The following is a 16,760-nucleotide window of genomic DNA, read 5'->3' as shown; positions in this document are numbered from 1 at the left end:
AATTGTACATTTTAGTATAAACTTTGCAAAAATACTTTTCCAAAACCAAAGGTACTGAATAATATTCACTATGTAATTTGGACGATAATGTAATTATTTGATCTATAGTACATTGTATTTCGATTCTTCAAAATTTTCACTTCGACTACTCTTTCACTCAGAATCTGATACTGCCAATTTACATGCATTTTCCTCCAATCAAAAGAACAGGAAATGAAATGTAATGGCGGAGAAGCAATAAAGAAGCCTTTGTCAAATATAATTTGGACTTTTAAAGTTTTCATTCTTCGTCCAAGTGTAATTGATATGCAAGGTTTAAATCAAAATTTCTAGGGCATTTTTGCACAGTTATCGTTTATTCCGCTTGATAAAAATAAAAGTATAGATACAATTATCAAATTTAAAAACAAACAAACAAGGAATTAAATTTGAAAACAAAGACAAACAAAAACATATCAATGGCATTGACGAAAATTTAAAATGATTAACTTCATCCATTGATCATGAGATGATCCTATCTGACGCTGGAGATATAAGGAAACCATTAACATGGTAAAGCATTTGATTACACGTATTTTTTTTATAAGTTTGGGGTATAAATTTATAGAAAGAGTTTTTATTAAAAGAGACTTTAACTGATACATGCCAAAAAAGTACAGTTATATCGTTCATCTCCCTTACCCCATAATTAGTCACAGTAACAGAATGTTTTCTTCATAAATATGCCTCTGTGAGGCATGTGCGAAAATTAAACTCTAATGTTTTAAGAAGGCTAGGGAATTGTTACCATTTCTAACCTATATGGATCTCCTTTAGAAGAAGATCTCCATATGCAGATACACACAAATGATCAAATTTTAAAATCTAAATGTATGAAATTTATCTTTGCCAATATAACTGGAAAACTTAAGATATAATAAATAAAAAAAAATTATATTTAAGGGTTTACCCCCCCCCTCCAGCTTCCTTTATAATTTGTATTGTGTAAATCAAACTGGCCGACTGTTCTTGTGCTAATATGACTAAATACATCCAGTTTTGTGCTAATATGACTAAATACATCCAGTTGGTAGTTTACATGGACAATTTTTGTTTCATTGGTAGCAACTCATGATAATAAAAATAAATGGGATGCAAACCAGTCTAAATAAATACTAGTAGACTGATGTTGTTAGATTTTTTTGTCTACTTTTATTTCTGTAGATGTTCCTTAATTGTTGAATATACACTAAAACAAAGAAGTGAAACTTATCCTTTTGAGTGAGAAATTAAAAGAAATTTGTCTTTTTTAAAGAGTTAAAGTTAATGAATCATCCGTGTTAATAATTTTAACAAACATGTTTGAAGTTTTAAATTTTATTTTTGTAAAAGCAAACCTAAAAGTGACTTAAAGTACGAACATTTCTTTTAAGATTAAGAATTCAAATGAATTTTTTATTTAATTTTTCAGCTTATTATTATATCACGGAGACGAGGTCTAGAAATTCTTTCTACCTTGAATGTTAAGAAGTGGTGTCAGTAACAATCATGCAAAAGGCGGCACATTGAAAATCTTGGATTTTAATGAAACTTTCCACAATTCTTCGTAATGATGACGTATGAAGTCATGCAGAGTAAAAAAAGTCAATGACAAGGTTGCTATGGAAAACGACATATTTTTGTTTTCATAGCAACCAGTTGTGTATAGTGTTTTGAAAAATTTTAAAAACTTATTTTTAATAATCATATAAAAAAAGAAAATAACATGTTTTAGAACACAGCAACAGTTTATTAAGAAAAGACAAAGGTTCATTAAAGATAAAATTATACAATACTTTTAAAATACTGCTTTATGGTGTTTCTAGAGGATATCCGAATGGGTACTGTTTCAATGTTTATTCATTTTCTGTAAATTTGACAATTTTAAGGTATTTCAAAGGCATATAAATATAACTAGATCTTTTTGTCGTTCAACAAAAAAAGAGGGCTTTTCGACCCCTTAAAATAAAGAATCTTAAAAGAAAAATCAACATTTTACAATATGAAAAAAATTAATATAATACAATATTGCAAAAGTTCTTCTGAGATTAATATTTAATTGGAAACATAACAATTCTCTTTGTACATCAGTGTCTACTCAAAGAGACTTAACTCTTTCTGGGTTATTAGACACATACGAAAATGTACTGTTTTTCAATCCACTAAATCTCCTAAAAGGGGTCAAAAAGTGACCCACGGCCCATAATTTTTAAACTGTACTCTTTATACCTAATATAATGTCAAAATTAGTTTAAAGATTGGTTGAGAATTAAAAATGTTACAGAGAAAAAGCCGTTTTCTGTACTGACCCCTAAAATCCTTTCTATTTTAGGGGTTTTTTTATTTTCATGATCTCACCACTTGGAGACAATGCTAGAGTCAATATTTGTATGAAATTGCACGAGAATTGCTTGCCTCCCTTTTGAGATAATGGAACAATCATGATTTCAATTTTAACATAGAAATCTCCATAGACAATTTTAAGGGACTCATAAAACCGGAAGTACTCTTTATGTGCATACCAAAACTAAAACTTAGACTCAAAATAAAATATCAGACTCCAAACAGGTCAGGTCAACAAAGACAGACAAGTCTTACATCATGATTTTTTAAATTACTAAAAAATACAATATTTTAGGTCTCTAAAAGTCCTATAAGGGATCAAAAAATGACCCCACGGCCAATAATTTTTAAATTGCCCTTCTTATCCATTACTCAAAATCGAAATGAGTTTGAAGATATGTGAGCAAATGAAAAAGTTACAGGCAAAAAACTGTTTTCAGTTTTGATCCCTAAAATCCCTCATTTTATAGGGAACTTTGTTTTTATGACCTAACCACTTAAAGACAGTGTCAGACGTATTATGCATGTGAAATATTACAAGAATTGCTTGCTTCCCTTTTGAGATAATGGAACAAGCATGATTTCAAACTTAACATAGAAATCTTCAAAGGCAATTTTAAGGGACTCATAAAACCGGAAGTACTCTTCATATGCATACCAAAATTGAAACATAGAGAGCATAGTAGACTACAAACAGATATGCAAAAGGAGATAACTCATGTATAATTATTTTTAAAAGACTTAAAAATGCAATAATTCAGGTCCCTAAAAGTCCTATAAGGGGTCAAAAAATGACCCCACGGCCAATAATTTTTAAATTGCCCTTCTTATCCATTACTCAAAATCGAAATGAGTTTGAAGATATGTGAGCAAATGAAAAAGTTACAGGCAAAAAACTGTTTTCAGTTTTGATCCCTAAAATCCCTCATTTTATAGGGAACTTTGTTTTTATGACCTAACCACTTAAGAGGCCATGTCAGTAACCATTAAGTATTGTATATAAAGTGAGTGGAATGTGAAAAAAAATATTTTGCTTTAATATTTGGGTGCATGGAAGTATAGATGAATGTCCTTTCAAACATGAGTTATTTTGGTCACATCTTCCTTGTTACCATAGCAACGGTGATTTTAATGCCTGAAAAGTGTGAAATTTGATTATTGATAACCCTGTCAAAATTAATTACAGAATCAAACTATGTTTTTCTTAATTTCAATATATATATGGGAGATTTAATTTTTCCCATGTTTATATTAAAGCATTGGGGCCTACTTTGCTTTGTTTCTACTAAATGCTGTAAAATCAACATGATTTTTATAAATATTTTACACGAAAACGCAACCAAACTCTATCATAATCATACATGCAATAGAAACTACGATCTTTAAAGTTATAAATCCAATAATAAAAAATGGTAGTTGGATACTCCATAGCAAATCATTTGATTTAGAATATACCACAAATATGAAAACGCGTGAACGATTATCTCCCTTTTGTGGAACTCTCCTGCTGATAAAGAACAGAAAGTTGCTGTTGCAGCAGAAGTCGGAGAAGAAAAACACCATGTAAAGATGTATAAAGCAGTTCTTGTGCGGTTACAGAGGACATGACAGCATCAAGAGTTTGTAGGTGACTGAAAAGTACTATTTATAGTCCGAAATATCTGACGTTTTCTTGGCTTTTTAACTATTTTATATTTTACGTGCGAGGAAAACGCCAGAACCGGCGCCTTTACGAAAACTGGGAATTCCAAGCAGAGGCGGCATTCTCGGGTGTATTTTCGATACTTGCAATTTATCAATAGTACAATGCCTCTAGTACTTACCAATATAGTTTTTATGGTTTGTTTGTAAATATATGATCCGATGGAAACATTTTCTCTGACTGTCGAGATTTGTTTTCATTTCGTGCGTTTACAAATAAAAAAAAAATATACAAGTCCTGTATCGAAGTGATGAGTGATTATTTTCTTTTCATTGATATTGTCAAGTACTAAAAGCATTGTGCCATTGATAAATTGTGACAACGGCATTTAATGCGGTTCCCAAGTATGGGAAATCAACTCTGACTGGAAATGGCGAAAATTCCAGTTTTCGTAATGGCGCTGGTTCTGACGTTTCCCTGGCACAGAAAATATTAAAAAAAAAAAAAAACTGGAAAATGCCAGATATTTCAGACTTTATTATTTAGAGCATATTCATCCATCACTGATAAGGTGGTAGATTTCCACTCATGTATGTCACAGGGTGACAATTACATGTTTTTATTTTATTTAGTACAGCTGGTATAGTAAGTCAGTATAGTAGATAGCTGTAGTAAATTCCTTCATTCATTCATTCATACCTGGTCATTCATTGTCATCGTGTTTGTATTGTATTCTGGTTTGTCCGGTGTTCCGTGTCACGTGAGTGTTTGGTTGTCACGTGATTGTCTTGTGGTTTATTTTTATCCTGGGTGTGAGTTGTAAAACCAGTATGTATGGGGTGTGGTAGTTAGGTACGCATGTGTGAGTCCTGGTATATATACTTATGCACGGACTATTCCTTTTTAATCTTGACGATACATTGACGATAGTTTGGATGTTCTCCTGCGAGAAATCCATATGAGCAGTTTGTCTAAGAAATTCCTTACGGAATCTTAGTGCCTTAATTGATGTGACTGGTAAGAATAATTTAATATTAATACTGATTTTAACTATTCTAAATTAAATAAATATTAGTGTGTGTGAATTTGTACGAGTGTGTCATTTTCATTGCAGGTCACCTTCGTTCATACGTTTGTTCGTTTATACTTTATTTCATCGTACCTGCAGAAATTGTCAGCTAATAAATATATGAACCTTTACTGAGGAACTGTGTTGTTACATTATTATTCCCTGAGATTGGGAGACCCGTGACATGTATGTTTGCATATTAGTGTTCTTTTGATAAGTAATATTTCAAACAATATTTTTTAAAATTCATAGCCATACCCGCTATACCTCATTATCTCAGGTATATCAATATATATTTTTTCGGAGAGCTACAGTTCTGCAGCTACACTAAAACAAGATGACAAAACTTGAGGTTGCTAATATTGATTTGGAAAGGGGAAGGGAAACTAGGATAACAGACTCAACTCTGGTTTCAAAATTTGCTCCTGACCCTTAAAGTGGAGGGGAGGGGAACCAGGATTTCTAAATTTTAATTACAGGAAATTTTGACTTCCCAAAAAAGTAAGGAGTGGGTGGGGTGCTATTCCTTCTAAGCTGTTGATCAGGTTGGGCACAATTTCTGAATACAATAATTCAGAAAATGTTAGACTAAATTGGAGTATCCCCTTGTCCAGTTTTATGTCTTATATCATATCCCAGTCACTATATATGCTATAGGCTCAAGTACGTTTGTAAACAGGTTTAACATATTTTCAGGAGAACCATGATGATAATCAGTTGCAATGTGAACTACCAAATAACCATTAAGTACAAGCAGATCCAATTAATGTGGAACAAATAAAGGTTTGTATTTTTTACATGCACTGAATTATTATGCCCAAAGAGCATGAACATATTTTTGTTTGTCCTTTCTGTATATCTGTTGTCAGCTTTAACCTTTACCATGACTTTTGAACTGTGAGATCATATTTGGTATACATAATCCACTAATTAAGTTCTTTTAAATTACACCAACGTCAGTAACCTTTAGACCTTGATGTTTTTGCTAAATCTAGCTTTTCTAAATTTGTTGACGCTGGGGGCATACTGTTTCACAAACTTATCTTGCTTTAAATTACTTTTAGCATCAGCTTGTTTATTATAAAGAATCAGCAACTATATGCAGTAGGGTCATGTAAATTTGTAAACAGATATGAAATACTTTCAGGAGAATCATGATGATGATGAGTTGCTATGTGAACTACCAAATAACCATGAAGTACAACCAGATTCAAAGCATATGGAACAAATAGAGGTTTGTACTGAATTTTTTACATGTACTGCATTGTTTAGAACTACTTTGAGCATCAGCTTGTTCATAAGAGCCCAGCCTCAAAGAGTACCGGTAATCACTTTGTTCATCCATTTCTTTGTCGAGAGATAACTCAAATTCTATATGTCCGGGAAACTTCAAACTTGAAAGGATTGTGACTCAATAACTTAAAATTCATTTGACCTATGAACTTCATATTTTAAACCCAGACAAGAAGCCTAAAATGGGCCCATATTGCTCACCCGGTCTTCTGTCAAAGGTTGTTAAAGACTGATATCATAAGGCACATTTGTGTCATGTAAGCTGTGCTTTTGAGGCAGGTATGAAATGCATTTCAGATAAAACAATTTCATTGAAGTCTAATGTGACCTTAGCATTGAAGTTTGACATTGAGTTAGGGTCATGGCACACCACCTAATCATTAGGAGCATTGTATGCCAAGTATGAAGCTGTTCCATGAGGAATATAGAAATACAGACCTGAAAACTCCATCAAATTTTACCTTGACCTTGACATTGAAGGTGTGACTTTGGCTCAGGGCTGTGAAACACTGTCTCAGCATAAGTAAATTTGTGTCAAAATGAACTTGTTTTAAAGTTATTAGTTGGATTGATTTTGTATCTTTCTTTTGTAGGTGGAATCAACTGCAGACGACAACTTTTCCAAACACCTTGTGAAAGTCATCTGAATGCCAGGATTCTCAAGAGCATGAAGATAGTCCATTACATAGAAGGAAGACCTTGATTATGTATCTTGATGCCATTGGTGAAAAGGCAGAGGTCTAACACTGACTGTGAAGAAAATGACTTGACAGCTGAAGGAAACATGAACAATTTGAATCAGATTTCTGATATGGCTCTTAAAGCAATGAACTAAAAAACATTTTCTTACTATAAAGTTTAAGATTTTGATATCAAAGTTTTTGGAAGGGGGATATAGGATTCACCCTGTTTGTTTGTCCATCTGTCTGTGGACAGCACTTGGATTATACTGCTCTAGCTCTAGTTAGTTAAAATAGATAATATCTAAAATCAAATGTGTCATACTTCTTGTTTACTGTGCATAAATGTACTTTGAAGAACATACTGTATAAGTAGAATTTTTAGCAAGGATTTTATTTTGGCATTATTAGAGAGGGTGCTGACATCGCTAAAATTGAATATTGCTAAAAATTAATGCCTTATTATTTGTAATAGCTTCTTTAGTAAACATTTTAAAATCGCTAAAATTACTTCTGGCTAAAAATAAAATACCAGACTTTGGTAGAAATCGCTAAATTTGCATCTTGCTAAAATTTCCACTGATACGATATATTATTATTTCTAGCAAAATATTTCTGTAAAATATTTGACTGTACACTTCAGAAAAAAGTTCAGTCTCAGAATCAGGTACAAGATATGCTGTAATGGTGCCTAGTTGTGTCGCCTGCATAGCAAGGGGACTCTTAGTGATCACTTCTCCATTGTCTGTCAGTCTGACTAGCTGACCATCAGTCTATCTGTCTGTCACAATTTGATATGTCATTCTTGAGACACACATTTTCAATGGAAAACTCTTGTTTTACATTCATATCTGTGATACTTTTAGTGAGCAACTGAGCATTGATATTTGACCAGTTGATTGGTCTATGATAGTAAAAATAAGATAAAACTTGAAATATAAAGTTGCTGTAAACTACATTTTCACAAGCATTGCTGATGTTAAGGTTTATTTCATTTGAATAAGTATAAGGTCGTCTTGTGTTTAACAGACACGACTTCTCATAATACCCCCTGTAAACGAAGTTTAGGGGGGGGGGGTGTATATAGGAATCAGCTTGTTGTCTGTCTGTCTATCCATCCGTCTGTCAAGCTGTGCAAACATGTACGGTCCATATCTTTCTTCCGGAGGAACATTAGAATCTACTACTACAAAGATTACTCATGACCTAAGAGTGTGTCATGACCTTGACTCAAGGTCATTTGGGGAAGTTCAAGGTCACTCGAAGAAAAATTTCATCATTTATGTCCTTTCCATATCTTTCTTGTGGATTAACTTGGTAAGTTCCCATTTTACAAAAAGATTCCTCATGACCTAAGGGTGTGTCATGACCTTGACCCAAGGTCATCTGTGCATGTTCAAGGTCACTAAAAGAAAAATTGTAAAATTCATGTTTGGAACATATCTTTATTTTGGATAAACTTGAATCTACTACTTCACACAAAGAGGGTTTATGACCTTGTGTGATATTGACCTTCAGCAAAGGTTATTTAAGTTCAAGGTCACTGAAAGGAAAATTTCTTAATATGTGCATGGTCCATATATCGCTTATGGATAAACTGGTAAGTTCCTATTTCACACAAAGATTCCTTATAACCTAAGGGTGTATCATTACCTTGATGCAAGGTTTTCTATGCAAGTTCAAGGTTATAAAAGGAACAAGTTCATAATTCATGTTTTGTATATATCTATCTTATGGAAAAACTTGTTAAGTTCCTGTTTTACACAAAAATCGCTTATTGTCTTGAGGATGTGTCATGATCTTGACCCAAGGTTCTTTGTGTAAGTTTAATGTCACTGAAAGGAAAAACTTCAGAATTTGTGCCTGGTCCATATCATTCTTATTGATAAACTTGGATACTTTCTTGTTTACACAAAGATTACTTATGACATAAGGGTGTCTCATGACTTTGGCCCAAGGTCAATTGTCCAAGTTCAAGGACACAGACAGTAAACAACAGGCCCATGGGCCACATCGCTCACCTGAGCACCAAGGGTAGGACTAGTATATAATGGCTTTTTATTGTAAAGTTTAAATCCAAAAGTAGTCCCATAACCAATCACGGATTTGCTATTTATTAGAAAATGATCGAGAAGAAGATTTTTAAAGAATTTTCCTATATATTTTTATGTAAAACATTGGTCGGCCATTTTGGCCCCGCCCTTACCCCGGGGGTCATGATTTGAACAAACTTGAATCTACACTACATGAGCATGCTCCCATATATATATGATGAATTATGGCCATGCATTCTTGAGAAGAAGATTTTTAAAGAATTTTCCTATATATTTCTATGTAAAAATTTGGTTGGCCATTTTGGCCCCGACCTACCCCGGGGTCATAATTTGAACAAACATGTTTTCCCATAAGGCCATAATAAATAAATTGCTAGATTCTCATCCGAATTTTTTTTTAAAATCGAGGCGGGCAGACGGCTTTTATTTTATATTTTTTATTTTTTCAATTTTGCAGATTTTTAGTGACCTGGTCAATCGATGTAATTTTATCTATAATACCCGAATAAAAGTCATAGTAAAGGTTCAATTATCTCTTACTTCACATCATCACCAATCTTTTTCAACCAATGACCCTTGTTTAAAATATATACGCATGTATATTGTATTACAGCAATTGCTAACTTTTCAGCTGTCAAAATCATGTCGACTTTCGCGAGATTTAAAACGAAAGTAGAATGGTAGATAAATATCGACCCCGATCAGAATTAAGACGAAGAAAAACAGAAATAAAAAAAATCGAGGCGGGGGTATAAAATCGGGGCGGGCGGGGATGAGAATCTATAAATATTTTTATTATGGCCTAAGTTTCATCTTTCCTGGCACAGTGGTTCTTGAGAAGAAAATTTTTAAAATATACCACTAAATTTTCATTAATTCCCAATTATCTCCCCTTGAATAAGGGCGTGAATCCCCTTCACCCAAGGATTCTTTGTGGCAAGTTTTGTTGAAATTGGCCCAGTGGTTCTTGAGAAGAAGTCGAAAATGTGAAAAATTTACAGACAGACAGACGGACGCCGGACAAAATGTGTTCACAAAAGCTCACTTGAGCCTTCGGCTCAGGTGAGCTATAAAAAAACATAATTCATGTCTGGTCCATATCTTTCTTATGGATATAAACTTGGAAGGTTCCCATTTTACACAAACATTGCTTTGACCTGAGAAGTTGTCATGACTTCAAACCAAGGTCATTTAAGGAAGTTCAAGGTCACTGAAAAAAAATTTCATAATTCATGTGTGATCCATACATTCAGTCTATTTTTTAGGCTGCACCTTCGTTTCATTTATAAAAAAAAATTAATGAGCATTTACATTTGCACTAAAATGTTTTAGCTTTTCTCTCTTCTCTTAGATCCTTTAAATATTCATGATTTAGCACTTCTGAAAAACCCAGCGGGGGGGGGGTGTATTTTGTCTCATTTAGACAGTTCTAGTTGTGTTTAGGTTTAGAACTTGAATAATAAACATGGTACAGCAATGTAAATTAGCCAGTAGACAGAGCATTGGAGTCCCTTTGGGTTGAACATTGCGACATTGCGTCATTTTGACATATAACTTTGGCTTTTGTTATGTCATATATGGTCTAGTTTTTGCGTATTTGGTCCACATTCTGACTATATTGTATAACTATTAGACATTGTAGAGCAATGGTACTTATTATTACTTATATGATGGGATAAGTACAACAGGGTTGACAGTTGATCAGGATGCCATGACCCAAATATTCCACTTGAGAGGCTTTAATTTCCTGGGTGCATGTTTCATGTTTTGTCGATCCTAATCAAGTCAGTTGCTAGGGTATAAATTCCGTTGCTATGGAGATTTTGTCTCATTTAGACAGTTCTAGTTGTTTTTAGGTTTAGAACTTGAATAATAAACATGGTACAGCAATATAAATTAGCCAGTAGACAGAGCATTGGAGTCCCTTTGGGTTGAACATTGCGACATTGCGTCATTTTGACATATAACTTTGGCTTTTGTTATGTCATATATGGTCAAGTTTTTGCGTATTTGGTCCACATTCTGACTATATTGTATAACTAGACATTATAGATCAATGGTACTTATTATTACTTATATGATGGGGTAAGTACAACAGGGTTGACAGTTGATAAGGATGGCATGACCCAAATATTCCACTTGACAGGCTTTAATTTCCTGGGTGTATGTTTCATGTTTTGCCGATCCTAGTAAAGTTGGTTGCTAGGGTATTAATTCCGTTGCTAAGGAGATTTCTTTACCTATTGTTTTGTAAAAAAGTCGTACATTTTATGGAAATTTTTCTAAAGTACTATGTTTCTATAGATATGGCACCTAACTGTTAAATATCTATTGTTATATTAAAAAAATTGCCAAAACCTGCGAAAATCCATTGAAAAGGTTTTGAAAAAAATGCAAATTTTGATTTCTGAAAAAAAAAATTTGGACATCCGACTACCAATTTTTATTTTATTATTACATAGTATTGGGATATATCTTTAACTTTGTATGACATACAATATCTACAGCTGTTGCGTTTTTAAGTAATCAACTTTTGAAAAACTTAATTTTCCACGGATATTCCCATCATGAAAATCTTGTCATTTTTCGGTTGCCATAGCAACCATATCAAAATTTTTAAAAATACTTACAGACATAAAAATATTTTCTGCTGATGCATCTTTCATTATTTCAGTATAAGAAAACAAATTTAGACCTTCCAATTGTTCTCCCCTCTGCATTTAAATATGTCTAAATTTGTATTATTTTACAATGTTCGTTGATAATTTACTATGCAAATCACATTTGTTGCCATGGAAACCAATGATGATGAATAAATTTGTAAAATTTGTCTCAAATGTGTTTTTTGTTGTTGTTCAAATATTTTAAGGTGGTTTTTGCCCAATTCAAAATTTTTGACTTTCCATGTAAATCTCAATGGTTACTGACACGGCCTCTTAAAGACAGTGTCAGACGTATTATGCATGTGAAATATTACAAGAATTGCTTGCTTCCCTTTTGAGATAATGGAACAAGCATGATTTCAAACTTAACATAGAAATCTTCAAAGGCAATTTTAAGGGACTCATAAAACCGGAAGTACTCTTCATATGCATACCAAAATTGAAACATAGAGAGCATAGTAGACTACAAACAGATATGCAAAAGGAGATAACTCATGTATAATTATTTTTAAAAGACTTAAAAATGCAATAATTCAGGTCCCTAAAAGTCCTATAAGAGGTCAAAAAATGACCCCACGGCTTATATTTTTTAAACTGTCCTTTTCATGCTTAAGTCAAATCTAAAAACTATTTGAAAATTCATAAAGAAATAAAAAAGTTGCAGAGAAAAAGCTGTTTTCAGTACTGAACCCCTAAAATTCCTTTTATTTTAGGGATATTTATATCCATGGCCTTACTACCTTTAAAAAAACGCAAGAGTCAATATTCTTGTGAAATATCACAAAAATTCTTCCTTCCCTTTTGAGATAATGAAACAAATGTAATTTCAAATTTAACATAAAAATCTCCATAGGCAATTTTAAGGGACTCATAAAGCCGAAAGTACTCTTTATATGCATATCAAAATTGAAACATAGAGAGCATATTAGACTCTAAACAGTTTGACAAAGAGAGATAACTCTTACATCATGATATTTTTTTAACTTTAAAAATACAATATTTCAGGTCTCTTAAACTCTTATAAGGGGTTTAAAAGTGAGCCCACGGACCATAATTTTTAGATTGTTCTTTTTATGCTAAAGTCAAATCTGAAAAGTGTTTGAAAATCCATTGAGAAATAAGAAAGTTACAGGCAAAGGTCTGTTTTCAATGATGGCCCCTTGAAATCCCTTATTTTCCTGAATTTTATTTTTATAATCTGTTAAAGTCGGGGCAATATCAGAGGCATTCTTTGTTTAAAATATTACAAGAAAATCATAATGATTTAAAAAGAAAATGGCCCACAACTGATTTCAATTTAACATAGAAACTCCCATAGAAAATTATCAAAGACTTTTTAAACCGGAAGTTCTACTCTGATCGATATGAAACTTACAGGATATGTTCTACTAATTAGTTCTAATATATTTTGATGCTCAAAATAATTTTCTGAATGGTATTGTGACTTTCAATAATTTCATCCCCCCTTCTTCAATGATTTAGGAACCGGTCACGGTAGCCTAGTGGTAGAGCGTTCGCTTCGTGATCGGGAGGCCCGGGTTCGATTCTCGATCGCGGCGCCGCGTCATACCTAAGACGTAAACAAAGGTAGTGACTGTTCCTTCGCCAAGCGCTCGGCACTAGAAGTGAAAGTCACGGGTCTTTCGGATATGACCTTAAAAACGTAGGTCCCGTATCACGGTAGGCGTTGGCACGATAAAGAACCCTCACTGCTCAATGGCCCTGAGTGCCGAGTATAGGTCTAAATTTGAAGCCCTTCACCGGCATCGGTGACGTCTCCATATGAGTGAAAAATTCTCAAGAGGGACGTTAAACAATATACAATCAATCAATCAATCAATCAATCAATCAATGATTTAGGTCTCATATCTCGAAAAGTATATCAGTGGTAGAAAATCACATACGCACACATTTTTAAAGGATTAGTTCTCTAGAATTCATATATTGCATTTTTGGACTCTAAACATTTTAAATAGGATTGGATTTAGGCTCTTTAGTAATTTCAGTTTTCCTTTCCTTACAACCGGAAGTGACTATACCGGAAATTCAAAACCTTACATATGGGAGATATTTCCATTTGCTATATAGTGATCATAGAATGAAATACCTAATCTCAAAGGTACTCCTTAAATGCTGAGCGAAAAAGTGTTTAGTATAATAAGAATAATAAACAAGACGAAAACAAGAGGTCTTTTCGCCGAAAGCGAAAAGCCCTAATTATCGGAAACATTGCAAATTCTGTTGCATATATTATAAACAATGATTACAAGTTGTACTCAAAACAAAAAACAAACGAGTCGGAAACACACACAATAATAATGGTTGCTAGGCAACTCTTTCAGACACATTTCTAACACATTCAAACAAGAAAATGCGCAATGTATTCCATAAAATAGATACATATAATCATGATAAATGATAAAATTTGCTCATCTAGATCTGATGAACATATAAAGCTTGTCCATTACACCATAGCAACCAAGTTTCCATAGCAACACACACAAAATCTCAAGTTTTATTATTACTAGTACTGCAATGTGAATGTAATATAAATAGACCATCAATTAATTTTCTACTTATATGAATTTCTCAAAAAAGACTTCAATTCATGTTCAGTCATTTCACCATGGCAACCAATTTTCCCTAGCAACAATGGAAATTTAGTTTGTTCAATTGAACCATAAAGAGAATATAATGCAAAACTGAACCTATACACAGTCACAATGCAAAAATAATAACACCACATTTACATGGACATGCATTTACTTGTCAGAAAAATACACATCAACTGGTTTAATCATGTCTCCATGGCAACCAATTTTCCCTAGCAACATGGATAGGTTTTGTACAGTACAGTAACACTAAAATGAGATTTTAATGAAATGTTATAACCATAAAATTCTTTATGAGCCATCTCTAAAAAAGTGTTTACTTGCCCTCTGCCCGACTATGGGTAAAATAATTAGGTCGGTAGGTAGGTTAGAAATTTGTATGCCCCCATAAACGAAATTTCTGGGGTACATAGTTTTTGTCATGTCTGTTCGTCTGTCTAGCTGTCTGTCTCTCTGTCTGCAAAAATTTAACCTTGCGCATAACTTCTGATTTGATGAAACTATGACTTTCATATTTCACATGTATATTCCTTGTGACAAGACCTTTCTTTTATTACCACCAAATTTGACCTCTTGACCTTGGAGTTTGACCCACTTTTACACAAAAATTCCAAACTTTTATTTTGGCCTTATCTTTTAAACAGTAGATACCAGGACATTTATACTTCACATATGTATTCTTTGTTAAAAGACTTTTCTTAAGATCCCAACAACCTTGATCTTTTGACCTTGACCTTGAATATTTCAACTTTTGAAAAAACTTTTATCTTGGCTATAACTTGGCTATAACTTTTGAACGGTAAGGGTAGGACTTTCATACTTCACATATGTTATCCTTGTGAGAAGACCATTTATATTAGGGATGTCAATTTTACTCGGACAGCTTAGTCGAATACTCGGATGCTTTAGTCGAACGATAGTCGAATATTCGTTTAATTTTGATAATTTATTTCGTACCAGTTTCACTGCTTGTCTTCTACAGACTATTTTACAATATTTTATCTACGCTATCACTATTACTAGTATACAACAGGTTTCTGAATTGTAATTACAAGTACGTAGTGCAATAAAACTGTACATCAATATGTATCCAATGTATTTTTAATTTCAAAATTAATATATAAGCTGCACATTTTATTTAAACCAGGAAATCAAACGTTTGTATGTGTCCTTTCTATACATAACGGAAGTACATAAACATGTACCCCATAATTGAAGCCAATTTCTACGTGTCCGAAAATGACCTTTGACAGGTAAACAATTAAAGCGTGTCTCTTATGAAAACAAAGAGAGAGCGAGAGCCCGAGAGCTTGGGATAAATTTAAATTATGAAATGTGTACAAACAATCAATGATTGTATGAAATTAATATAAAAAAAAAGAAAACACGGTTTAATTACTCTCATAACTGACCCCGATTTACATGTATTTACAATTTTGTAATACTGTTTAATTAATATTCTTTCTGAATAGTTGTATCACGTCAGATCTTAGTTTGAATCTACAAAACTAAACAGTTGCCCTCTTCATTTCAAACAGTAAGAGGTAAACAATCATTAATAAAATGTTTGATTTTCTTTAATTTCCCATTCTGCTTTTTTTTTGACATTTTTGCGGAGAACTTAATAGAGGAAAAATTCACTTGAAGACTGTGTATATGTTTTACTGATTCGGTATATGATACATCATGTTTGATGTTACACTGCAAAATACAAGTTGAGAATATACTATCACCAATTACTGCAGCTGACGCAACCAAAAAACTGTGGATTTTGAAGACATGTTTGCCGAACATGCATCGACGTACAAATATAATTTCCTTTGAACAGTTATACCATACCCTAAATTTTACATATAAAATATTGATCTGAAAATAAATGAAATGGGCAAATATAAGTTAACTTTATTGCCTTGAATTCAAAATTACTGTGATGAAACACATTTTTAACCAATAACCGACTAAAGAAATTTTAGTCGATAGTCGGTATGATCGAACGATAGTCGAATACTCGAATATTCGTTGACATCCCTAATTTATATCCATAAAAAAAACTTTAATCTTGGCTATAACTTTTGAACGGTAAGGGTAGGGCTGTCATAGTTCACATATGTTATCCTTGTGAGAAGACCATTCATATCCATAAAAACTTTAATCTTGGCTATAACTTTTGAACGGTAAGGGTAGGGCTTTCATACTTCACATATGCTATCCTTGTGAGAAGACCATTCATATCCAGAACTTTGACCCTTTGACCTTGACGTTTGACTTACTTTAAAAAAGCAAACATTGACTAGAACTTTTAAAGGGTTAGGGCTTTTGATTTCATACTTTACATATTTAATGCTTGTGACAAGACCTTCATTTGGTAGCAAGACCTTTGACCCTA

At 32.9% G+C, this 16,760-nt stretch overlaps 1 long non-coding RNA gene across 2 annotated transcripts; it reads left to right on the top strand.

Moving 5' to 3' along the window:
• Positions 1-3,855: 3,855 nt before the first annotated feature.
• On the top strand, positions 3,856-7,455 carry LOC134251319 (uncharacterized). 2 transcript variants are annotated; one of them, XR_009988711.1, is made up of 4 exons: positions 3,856-3,984; positions 5,769-5,855; positions 6,220-6,306; positions 6,959-7,455. It is a non-coding gene; the product is annotated as an uncharacterized LOC134251319 (long non-coding RNA). The 2 variants fall into 2 exon arrangements; XR_009988712.1 differs by having other exon boundaries at positions 3,860-3,988.
• The last annotated feature ends 9,305 nt before the right edge of the window (positions 7,456-16,760 follow it).

This window comes from Saccostrea cucullata, unplaced genomic scaffold (assembly GCF_032062105.1).
Source record: "Saccostrea cucullata isolate Sc308-1 unplaced genomic scaffold, CSIRO_AGI_Scuc_v1 ctg5008, whole genome shotgun sequence".
NCBI lineage: Eukaryota > Metazoa > Mollusca > Bivalvia > Ostreida > Ostreidae > Saccostrea > Saccostrea cuccullata.
Note: the sequence above shows the minus strand (reverse complement) of the source record. Positions and strands in the feature narration are given on the sequence as shown.